General features: G+C 42.8%; 1 pseudogene; it reads left to right on the forward strand.

The window, feature by feature from the left end:
* Positions 1–4,220: 4,220 nt before the first annotated feature.
* Positions 4,221–4,925, forward strand: LOC110322081 (annotated as a pseudogene).
* The last annotated feature ends 5,998 nt before the right edge of the window (positions 4,926–10,923 follow it).

The raw sequence follows: 10,923 nt of genomic DNA on the forward strand, positions 1-10,923 counted from the left end.
TCGGATAAATCTAAGTTGATGAGGTCCTTACGTATAGCCTAGCCAAATTGGTGGAAGATATTTCAGATTCTCAGGAGCAAACCTATCCAGCGGAATTGCTGGGCACACAGGGTGGCCGAGTCCTCCCAGGTGAAGGCAAAAAGGGATTGGGAAGATGGTTGTAGAGGGGTAGTAAAAAGGGCAGCTTGAAGATCAAAGACAGAAAAGAGGACAGCAGCGAGGGGACAGAGAAGAGGAGCATGCATGGGTCAGTGTCTTAGGGTTTCTATTGATGTGGAAACCGAGGCACAGAGACAAGCACCTTGCCTATGGTAATACACTGAAAGCTTAGGAAGCCGTGGCCTAGGGTCCTGAGCAAAGGCAGGATCATCCCAGAAGCCCAGGGCTTTGTAACTGTTTACAGAAAGGGCCGGCACTGAACACATTATGAGCGGTGTATAGGCGGATCTAGCAGTCTCTCCACCATAACCTCAGAGCTGTACTCGCTTTGTGGCCAGTGGACTTGGCTCTGGCAGAGGATGGAGATTTTTTTTTTAACCTATTCTTTTGAGAATAAGGAGGGTCTTTGTTTCTCTTTCCTGGGAACTGAGCAGCTCATTTCTCTGAGCGTAGAGTTGGGGCGTGGCTCAACAGAACGACAGTCACCCTGACTCAGAGGCTGGCCTTCAAAGGCTTCAGCTCCTGGGTGACTGAGCAGTGGAGGAGCAGAATCCCGCCCTTGAATTGCTCCCCAGGCGGGCTTTATGCAGTCTGGGGAAGCAAGGGATGATTCTTAAAGAAACCGGGATAATTTTGCATGGCATGGCAGACTCCCAAGACAGGAGGAGTTCCTCAGAGGGGAAGGGGTTAGGCTGCAATAGTCTGCTTAGCCTCACCGAGGCTGCAGAAGCTGTTAAGACAGGAGTAACTGAGAGACAGACTCTGTGAGGTTGACCAGGAATCTTTATGACCCCCTAGGCATCCCTTCCTGTTCTGACCTTGTCAAAGCATGGCTCTAGTCCATGACGAAGTGGGTCACAGCAGTTACTGCACCCCTCTGACGATTTTGCTTGGTGGATATGAAATGACCACCGCAGTCATAGACTTAGCTTGACTCTGGTTAGGAAGAAAATAAGAGATCTAATCAGGTTTGCAAATTGCTCCAAGACACTGTAATTTAACCAATACATATTTAGCTGGCATTGCTGTGATTTACTGGTGATTTAATTTTTATTTTTTTTTGAGGAAGCGCTGTACAGATTTTCATGGAGGCGTCACCTGTCTACCCATACCAGCAGGTTACAGAGGTCCCCTATCCCCAGAGCCTCAACTACACTTGAGGTCGAGGGTTTTCTGAGTGGCAGGTACTGGCTTGAGGGAGGGAGAGTTTCAACTTCGTGTTAATTTGCATTTCTCTAATGGATAAAGCTGTTTACCAGAGACGTACTTTTTCATTTGAGAATCATCAGTTAGTTCCTTAGACGGTTTATTATTGATGGGATGATTTGAGGTTTTGTGTGTGTACATGCGTGTGCGTGTGCGCGTGTGCGTGCGCGCGCGTGCGTGTGCGCGTGTGCGTGTGTGTGTGTGTGTGCGCGCGCGTGTGTGTGCGTGTGCGTGTGTGTGCGTGCGTGTGCGTGTGCGTGTGTGTGTGTGTGTGTGTGTGTGTGTTTAATTTTTCAGTGCTTCAAATATCCTAGATCTATAGTTAGCAAATATTTTCTACTCTGTAGGTCATCTCTTCACCGTGATTGTGGATTCTTGACCATGCGCAGACCATTTAGTCTCATGTGAGTCCATCTGTCAAGTCTTAGGTTAGTCTCCTGCAGTTACTAGTTAGCTGCCACTCAAGTTCTTTTCAGAAATTCCTTGCTTTGAAGTGTCCTTTCTGTGGTTTTCTCTAGCACGTTCAAAGTTTATCATCATCGTAATCATGTTATCACCAACATCACCCCCATCACCATCATCACCTCTATCACCATCACCACCACCACCACCACCAACAACAACATCACCACCAACAAGGTCTTACTGTTAAAGTTTGTGGCCAATTTTAAATTGATTTTTGTGCAGAGTGTGAGAGAGGGACCTACCTCATTGTTCTACATGTGAAGGCCTAGTTTCCTAACACAATTTGTCTTAGAGGCTATCTTTTCTATAATGTATGTTTTTGATATTTTTGTCAAAAAATTTAGCAGCTATAGCAGTATGGCTTCATTCCTGAGTCTCCTATTCCCCTGGTTTACATGTCTGGTTTTTTGCTGGCACCATTGGGTTTTTGTGACCATGGCTCTGTAGTATGATTTGAGACCACATCCTGGGAAGCCACAGATGTTACTTAAGTGTCCTCTGGCTCTTCAGAGTCCTTTTTGCTGTCACATGATTTTTTTTTTAAAAAAATTTATTGTTGTTCTTAGGAGAATGTCTTTGGAACTTTGGTAAGGACTGTGTTGAGTCTATGGCTTTTTTCAGTAATATAACCATTTTTACAATATTTTGTTAGTTCATAAGAGTTGGGGATCTTTCTGTCTTCTAGTATCGTCTTCAATTCCCCCTCAGTATCGTACACTTCCCCTGTGGATTCTGCTGCTTCCTTGGTTTCTACTTAGGTATTTTTTCAATTACTGTGAATGGGATCCCTTAATGGGATCCCTTCCCCCAGTTTCTCTCTTTCTTGGCAAGCTCACTATTGGTCTACAGAAAGACTGCTGACTTCTCTGTGTTGGTTTTTGTACCTTGATATTTTAATGGAAGTGCATATGAGAACTGATAAGGAACCTTTGGGGGTCTTTTAATGATAAGATCATGTCGTCTGCAAAGAGGGATAATATGGCAGATTCTTTTCTAGTTATATCCATTTTATTTCCTTCCTCTGTCTATTGATCAAGCTAAGACTTTGAAGACAACTTTGAATAAGAGTAGTCATAGTGTGCATCCTTGTGTCATTTCTAAGTTTAGAGGAACATTTATAACTGTCCCTGTTTAGTATTGAGTTAGCTATAGGTTTGTCACATATAGTGTTTATTATAGCAATATATGTTCCTTCTAATCCTAATTTCTTTGGGGTTATTATCATGAAGAGGAGGTGAATTTTGTTGAAGCCCTTTTCTGTCTGGAAGTCTTCCGTATTACTTTACATCTCTGATTTGCATACACTGAAGCAAACTTGCATCCTTGGGATGGAACCAACTTGGACTTGGGATATGCCCCGCTGATGGATTGAGTTTGTTTTGCAAGCATTTTATTGAGATGTTTTACTTTTGTATCCACCATGGAAATTGAAGTATAGTTCCCCTTTTGTTATATCTGTGTCTAGTTCTGTTATCAGGACAGCACTGGAGTGGGTTTGGTAATGGCCAGTCACTTTCTATTTTGTGTGACAGATCCAGGAGTATTAGAAAGGTTTCACAGAATTTAGTGGTGAACCTGTCTAATCCTGGGCTTCTTCTCATGGGGGGAAGTTTTCTCTTTCTGCTTTAACCCCATTGCTTGTTACAAGTCTGAACTATTTATATCTTCTTGATTTAGTATTGGTAGATTTATCCATTTCTCCTAGCCTTCCCAGTTTTTTGGCATATGTTACCAAATTATTCCCTTTGTAGGTATCAGTTGCAATTTCTCCCTTATCATTTCTTCTCTTTATTACTGTGGGTCTTTGCTTGCCTTCCTCTCTCCCTCTGCCTCTCCCTCTGCCTCTCCCTCTCCCTCCTCCCTCTCCCTCTCCCTCTCCCTCTCTCTCTCCCTCTCCCTCCCCCCCCCTTTCTGCGCTTTCAGTCGGTGACCAATTTGTTCATTTTTTCCTTCGTCTTTATTATTTCTTTTAGGTCTGTCTTGATTTTGTTTTTCTGAGATCTAGAGTGTATCCTTATCTATTTGAGGTCACTCTGAGTTCTTAGCAAGCACTCCTAGCTATGCAGTCTTCCTTTTAACCGCCTCGGCTGAGTCCCAGTGCCCCGTAGTACACACTGTTTTGCTTTTCAATCGACTCTATGAATTTGAAATTTCTTCCATACTTTCTTAAATGACTCACTGTTCATTCGAGGAGTATTGTCCCCTTTCTAAGCATTTATCCTGTTTCTGGAATTTCTCTTGCTCTTGGTTTCTGGCTTTATTCCACCATTGTCCTCTGCTTAGGTATAAGAAATCATCCACTGCCTTTTTCCATTCCAGCCTGCGAACAGTAGGCTCATGGGCCAGTGAGAGCCAGAAGTTAAGACTTTTTGGCACCCGGGAGATCACAGATGGCTGTGCTGCAGCTGCTGTCGTGCCTCAATGAGAATATACTGAATTGCACCACAAGTGCTATGTCTATCGTTTGGATACCATACTTAGTATCATTTGGGACTAAGCTCTACCATAAACAGCGCCATGCTGAGAAAATACAGATGAAAAACACTAGTAAGATGCATGAAAAGAGAAACAGCAAAAGCATGATGGGAAGACTCCACAGGGAGCAGTCCCTGCCTGTCTGCAGGACAGAGATGGGCCATGGAGAGCAAAAGTACTTTCCAACATGATTAAACAGAAATGAGACGAGAAGGCAGGAAAATGGGAGGTCCCTCTACCCAAAGTTCATGGCCAAGGAGAATCAGCAGTACTGAAAGTTATTCAAACAGGAAAGAAAAACGGAGGCATGGAAGAGAATGGTTACGAACATCTGCTCTGTTGGTGATGGTTTGACACAAAACCCACCTAAATATGAAAGGTTCATTAGGCCAATGGGCCTGTGCTTCCAAAAGTTCATGTCATACACCTTTTGCCTGTCAATATGTGGTGTGAACAAGAATCCATCATCCCCATTGTATACAATTCTGGTGTGATCACCAAAGGTGCAGTTACTGAGAGAATGTGAGCGAGTGGGGAGGGGATGGGATTTGGGGTTAGTGTGCCCAAGTTCTTGAAATCCTGAAAACAACAGGTGTATAAATGAGGTCTTGCTGGTCTGACAGTGACGTCAGTTACACGTGTCACTCCAGTTACTACCAAAGACTACTCACCATCAGGAAAACACCATCGCTGGGCTCTTCCTGAACCACCAACCTTACCCCATGTTCAGTCACCAAGAAGTATTTATTAAATTGTAATGAAAAATTAAAAGCAGCCCAGTTCTTTTTGTTTATTTGTTTGTGTTAAGTCATGGACTCCGTTGACTCACCCATACTTCCTTTACAGTCTTCTTTAAGGGAATATTTATGGATGTGGAGAGGAATGTGTGATCCACACACGTAGGATGGAACGTTCTGGAGAGATCTGCTGAGCTGGTCAGATCTGTGGGAGACACATGTTGGATGGAATGTTCCAACCTCAGGCTGGGGCTCTAGGGGTATACCACACCTGCCTTCGTCCCTTATCAGGAACCCCAACAGTTCAGGACAGATTCGGGAGATAACACCAAGCAGACTGCTTAGTGTTCTGTTTGGAATTTATGATTTAAGTGCTGAGAGGCCAATGTCTGGGTGCTGTGGCATCCACCCACACTGTTACCCTCCCTTCACAGGCAGGAGTGGAGGACAAACAGACATATAGATACAGACAGAAGAGTGAGATGTACAGAAACTCCAAGGGCACCAAGGTCACGAGTGAACTTTGTGTGGACTATCACTTAGGCAATCATTTGGTTTTCTGTTTTGGTCACAGGTCAGCTGGATATCTAGGAATCTTCAGCTGCTCCAGTAATGACTCCTGTTAGTTTGATTCTAAGAGGAGTAAATACCCCCCGCCCCTGCTACGTGACACATGGGGATTCTGAATTTTTAACTCTCTTGATGTTTTGGAGTGTAGAAAATCCTATCGGGTTTTAACTAGTTCCTGAAAAAAGTGGTGTTTGGATTATAGAATTTAATTCAAATTGATATGTCATTAAGAGTTCAAAATAATAAGTATATAAGGCAGACAGCCTTTATATTGGAGAGGGGTGAGATCATTATATAAAGTTATTGTTTCCACAATTAAAAAGTTAAGGCGACCATAGTGCTATTTAGATATCTACTTTTTATTTGAATGAGAACTGAGAACTCTATAAACATTTTGATCTCATGGCTAAAGAAAAATCAAATATTGGCCACGGTAATGTCTTGTAAGAGTATTAGATGAATGGATTTTTTATTTCCAAATTTCCTGGCAACACTTACAATCTCATTACATCTCTTAGACGTTTTGCTTAGCCAGGGATGCATGGAATCTAAGTACTTAAAGGACGCAGCTCTCGGTGTACTGTTAATAAACGCAGCAATCAGCTTCACTTGAACGACTTTGAAAACATCCTTTTGCTTGCCAACCCACTGATAAACTTCAATGAGTTAGCTTTCTCTTTTAGAGTAAAGACCATTTTCGTTTGTAATATGAGTACAGACTGAGTGTCTTTTAACGCATACACATTCGTTTCCCCGGTTAAGAAGACATGGTCCTTGCAACCTAGCCCCCCCTCACTCTGGATCTCTATGTCGGTCAGGTGCTTTGGCAGCACAAAACCTCAGCCCCCTCAGGATGATTCTCTATGTATTTTAGGTGTGCTCGAAGTAGTGGGATTGTACATCTTACACAATTGGTTTCAGCCTTTGAAAAATACCTCGGAGGCTTATAAGATTTTATCATCTAATGTTTCCAAGTTGGAACATTGGGGCATGCTGAGTTTTGTTTGAAAGTTGATGGCAATGGTTGGCTCTGCAATAAGGACAATTGAGCAGCTTTTTGAAATGTAAACATTTTGTTTGCACTGTAAAGTTTCTATTTCCTAGGTATTCCCCGCCTCTGTTGCTTTTCCTCCAAACACAGTCCGAATAGTTATTTGATAATTCTGTAAGTCTATAAGGTCATCCTTCTGTCAGGTTTCTAGTCTTCGTTGTAACAGTGATAAAAACATTAAACCGCAAAACCTGAAGGCTCCGATTTCCATTTACAAGGACTTGGCACTGTTCCGACCACAGGGAAACAACCCCCAAAGATTTCTTAGGATACACGATGGTTTTTCAATCCCTTAATCTAACTGAAAGTAGTTAGAATTTGTGTTTACACGTGCCATATACAGTCTTAAGATGTAGAGAAAGAGATCCGGGAAAGAGTGATTTAAGAGAAAGTCGTGAAGAAGCCAGTCCTTGGTGAAGTTGCCACACAGGTTACTGTGGGGCTCCGAGGTCTGGCTTGGAGCTGAGTCAGGAGTGTGATTTAAGGTCCTGTGTCCTATTTTATAGGTTTGTCAAAGGATTAATCCAAGCAGAGCCAGGCTTTGAAGGCTGGCTCTGTGAGCAGCAGATATCTAAATAAGACTCAAATTCGTACTGATCTTCACCCGTGTTCATCAATGCCCAGCACAAGGATAAAGACAGACAGTATCTGGATAAATAATTAACAGTTCACTTAGAACTTTTTGCTGTGGAAAGGATAATATGTAGCAGTAAACAAAGCAGAATCAAGAAAGATTAAGAAGTCTTAAAAATCAGTTCTAAAATTTGCCCAAGTTCACAAAAATCTTTCCAACTTTTAAATATGATATTCTCCTCACTAATAAATTTCTAATCATTTTTTTCCTGAGTTTTGGCAACATGTAATTTTTAAGGAGTTTAACTTATTGGGGTGGAGCTATTTCACCTGCTGATAGTTTATAAAAATAATGTGTCTCCTTCAGCTAAAAATATCCTCAGTATTTCAGAACTTTCTCCTGTAAGCATAGCATGGGGTATGCACACACTTCTGCTTCTATTTTCTTATGATGACCAAAGAGAAAGCTGGGCGCACCGGTCAGCTTTTTCTACACAGATGAAGACGCTGGCATCCCTTCAAGCTTCAGCCTCTGGAATCAGACCCTCATTTTGTCCTGTGCTGGCAGTTCTGAAGCTGTGAGTCGCAACCCCCTTGGGGGTCATATATCAGATATCCTGCATATCAGATATTTATATTCTAACTCATAACAGTAGCAAAATTACAGTTATTGAGTAGGGAAATAATTTTATGGTCAGGGGGTCCCTACAATATGAGGAACTGTATTTAAGGGTCGAGCATTAGGAAGGTTGAGAACCACTGTACTATTTTCAAATTCTTTACAGGGAGTCTTGTGCCATCCCCAAATTCCACCAGGTCTAAAAGGTCAGATTTGCAGGATTGCAGTGGGTCAGATCCATCCCCTCCCCGCCCCTCCAGCTTACTGCCCGGATTGCATTCCTAACGCCTTGACCTGACCTTAGCTTTTCCTCCTTCATCTCAGTTTTCCAGGCTTAATTATTTGCCTCTCTCCCAAGAAGTCAGTATTTTTCCCACTGAATCATCAAAGCTCAAAACCATCCTTTAGTTTCAGAGGTATCTTTTATATGACCTTTGTTCACTGTATAATTTTTGGTAAGGTCAGGAGAAATAAAAATGACATAAGTTAAATGAACAATTCTCCTTGGGAGGGGAAAAGCCGCCACAAATGCAGTCAAATGATTAGTTGAATTCTATCATATAACCAAGCCCTGAATGCAGCTTCAGATAAACAACTGCCTTATGGGGCAAAGAGGACACCCAAGAAAGACATAAAGGGGAGATGTGATGGAAGCCGCAAGGACACATGGAGCAAAGGCCTTTTGTCTTTTCTTCCTCTCTTAGAGGGTCAGAGACTACTCCCATCGCTGATGTCACCGGCGAGATGCTGCCTCCCAAAACAAAACAAAGTCCTAATAACTTTTTTTATGTTCACTAAAAGTAAGTATGTTTAAAGATTTAAGAGAATTTGGTCTCAGATAAAACCCTGTAACTTGTAAATTATGGGGATGTAGCTTGCTAGCAGAGCGGAGGGCATGCCTGCCGAAGACCCTAGATCCAGTCTCATCACCAGAGGCAAACATCCCCGTGGCTGCATCCATTTTTATTAAAGTTTTTTACTTATTGAGTTTTCACACAGTTCAAGAAGCTAACCTAAACAAGCTGACTGTATTTGCATCTTTTGCTTTAGGGACGTAGCAGAAACTATGCAGCTTTGGATGTTAAAGCGCAATTGAATTCAAAGCCATGCAATGTGTCCCAGCAGCGCCCCCTTCTGTTCTGGATTTAGAATGGACCGGAATGAAACATCTTGGTTTAATCATCAGGATTTATTGTTTCTAAAGACCAGCACAGGGAACCTCTTGTTCTTTCTCCTGCCTTTTAAAAAATTTTCTTACAAGGAGCACTTGGTAGACAAATTAACGTAATCTACTAATTTCTGAGGTTCAATTGGCTGTGCCTTTGAGAGATATTTTTTTCTTCCATTGAAGACAATTCTGTGGATCATAGGCTCTGAGAACTTCCAGTACCACTGAGCCACCCAGAAAGGGCAAGGTAACAAATGAGATATGCAGAATCATCAAAGTGCAAGGTCGAATTATTTTAATATTTACACCATATTATTAAATTGTCCTTTATCATGGATTTTTGCATTGATTTTAGTTTTAAAAAGATTTCTTCAAAGTAATATCTATCTCGATGATTAATTTCTGGGACACCAACCCACCTTTATGCTCAGCCCCAGTGCCCTATTTGCCTCACCCTAGTCCTGGGTCCACTCATACAGGCCCCGCCATTCCTAGAGGTCTAGATATGACACTCTGAAGTCACCATCCAGGCCGCCTCCCCAACTGAACTCAATGACCAGCCATAAATGAGCAGTCATGGCGACTTTGCAAGTACAGGGTGCAAAGAAGCCGAAGTGAGTGCCCTAATCGTCCTAGCGACGTGGAACGGGGTTAATGGGTTCATGTGACGTAGGGAGGAGATCCTTGGGTTCAGAGAATCATAAAACAATAAACTTATATAACATTTGGTTTGCCGTAATAAAAGAATAAAAGCTGTTGTATTGGGCTGTTATCTACGGTCTTGGAATGGCTTTTTACTTAGAGTTGTCTAAATTCTTAGCGATCATCATTTTTTTTTTTTTAAACCCCATGAAATGATAGATTCACTTGGGTTGACAAGCATCATTTTTAATAATTAATTTTTTTCACGACCTGCCTTCTTCCCGTTCTCTTCTCTTCTCCCCACACCTGAACCTTGTTTCCCAGCCATTTTCACGTCTTTCCTTCTTGTGCCCCTCTGCATGAGTCTAAGTGAGCTTGAACAGGGTGGGTACTCTCTTGAGCAAGGGCAGCTTAGCAGTGCCGACACCACTGAGGAATGCGAACTCTGCACAACCATGAATGTCTGTACCCCCCACCCTGCAACCATTAACTGCCTGTGTGCCCTCCTCATCCCAGCAACCATTAAACATGGTAGGAAGTCGGCGGGCCCAGCCCTTACAGGGTACCACCTCCGCTCTGGGATCCTGTGTGGGATTCTGCAGCCGTCCCACCCAGAAGACAGCATTCTGCAGCTCTCCTCCCCACCCTCTGCCTTTGACCTTCCTTCTGTCCCTTCTTCCAGGTCGTTCCTCGAGCTTTGGGAAGAGTGCTGTGTAGACGTCCTGTGGGTGTCAGTCTTAACGTTTCCGACGACTTCCCCCCTGGTAAGATGGGATGGATATAAAGAGATTGCGGATACTAACTCTCCGAGTACAGGGTTCTGGTTAACCCCTGACAGCAGTGTGGGGCTTAGGAGAGGGAAAGGCTAAGGGCTTCTTCCTTTGCCTGGAATGTGAGGGCCAGCACAGGGGACCCTTGACTGAAACACATAGAATTGAGACTACTTTGGACAGAGAAAAATAGTGTCATAGTACACAGTATCCCTTAAGATTCATGGGCAGCATTTTTTAATTGAAATGGTATGTTTTTTTGGTCGAGGCAGAATTCTTACTATAGGTCAGTTTCCTGGCTTTAACAAAACATCTGAAAGGTTTTATTTTATTTACAAAATATTTAAAAATAGGAATATGGGTGTTTATATTGGGAGTATGTGCATGTTAGCACAGTGCCCGTGGAGGTCAGAAGAGAGCATCAGATCCTTTGGAGCTGAAGTTACATGGGCTGTGAGCCACTGTACAGGTGCTGGGAACCAACTCGA

This window comes from Mus pahari, chromosome 5, assembly GCF_900095145.1.
Source record: "Mus pahari chromosome 5, PAHARI_EIJ_v1.1, whole genome shotgun sequence".
NCBI lineage: Eukaryota > Metazoa > Chordata > Mammalia > Rodentia > Muridae > Mus > Mus pahari.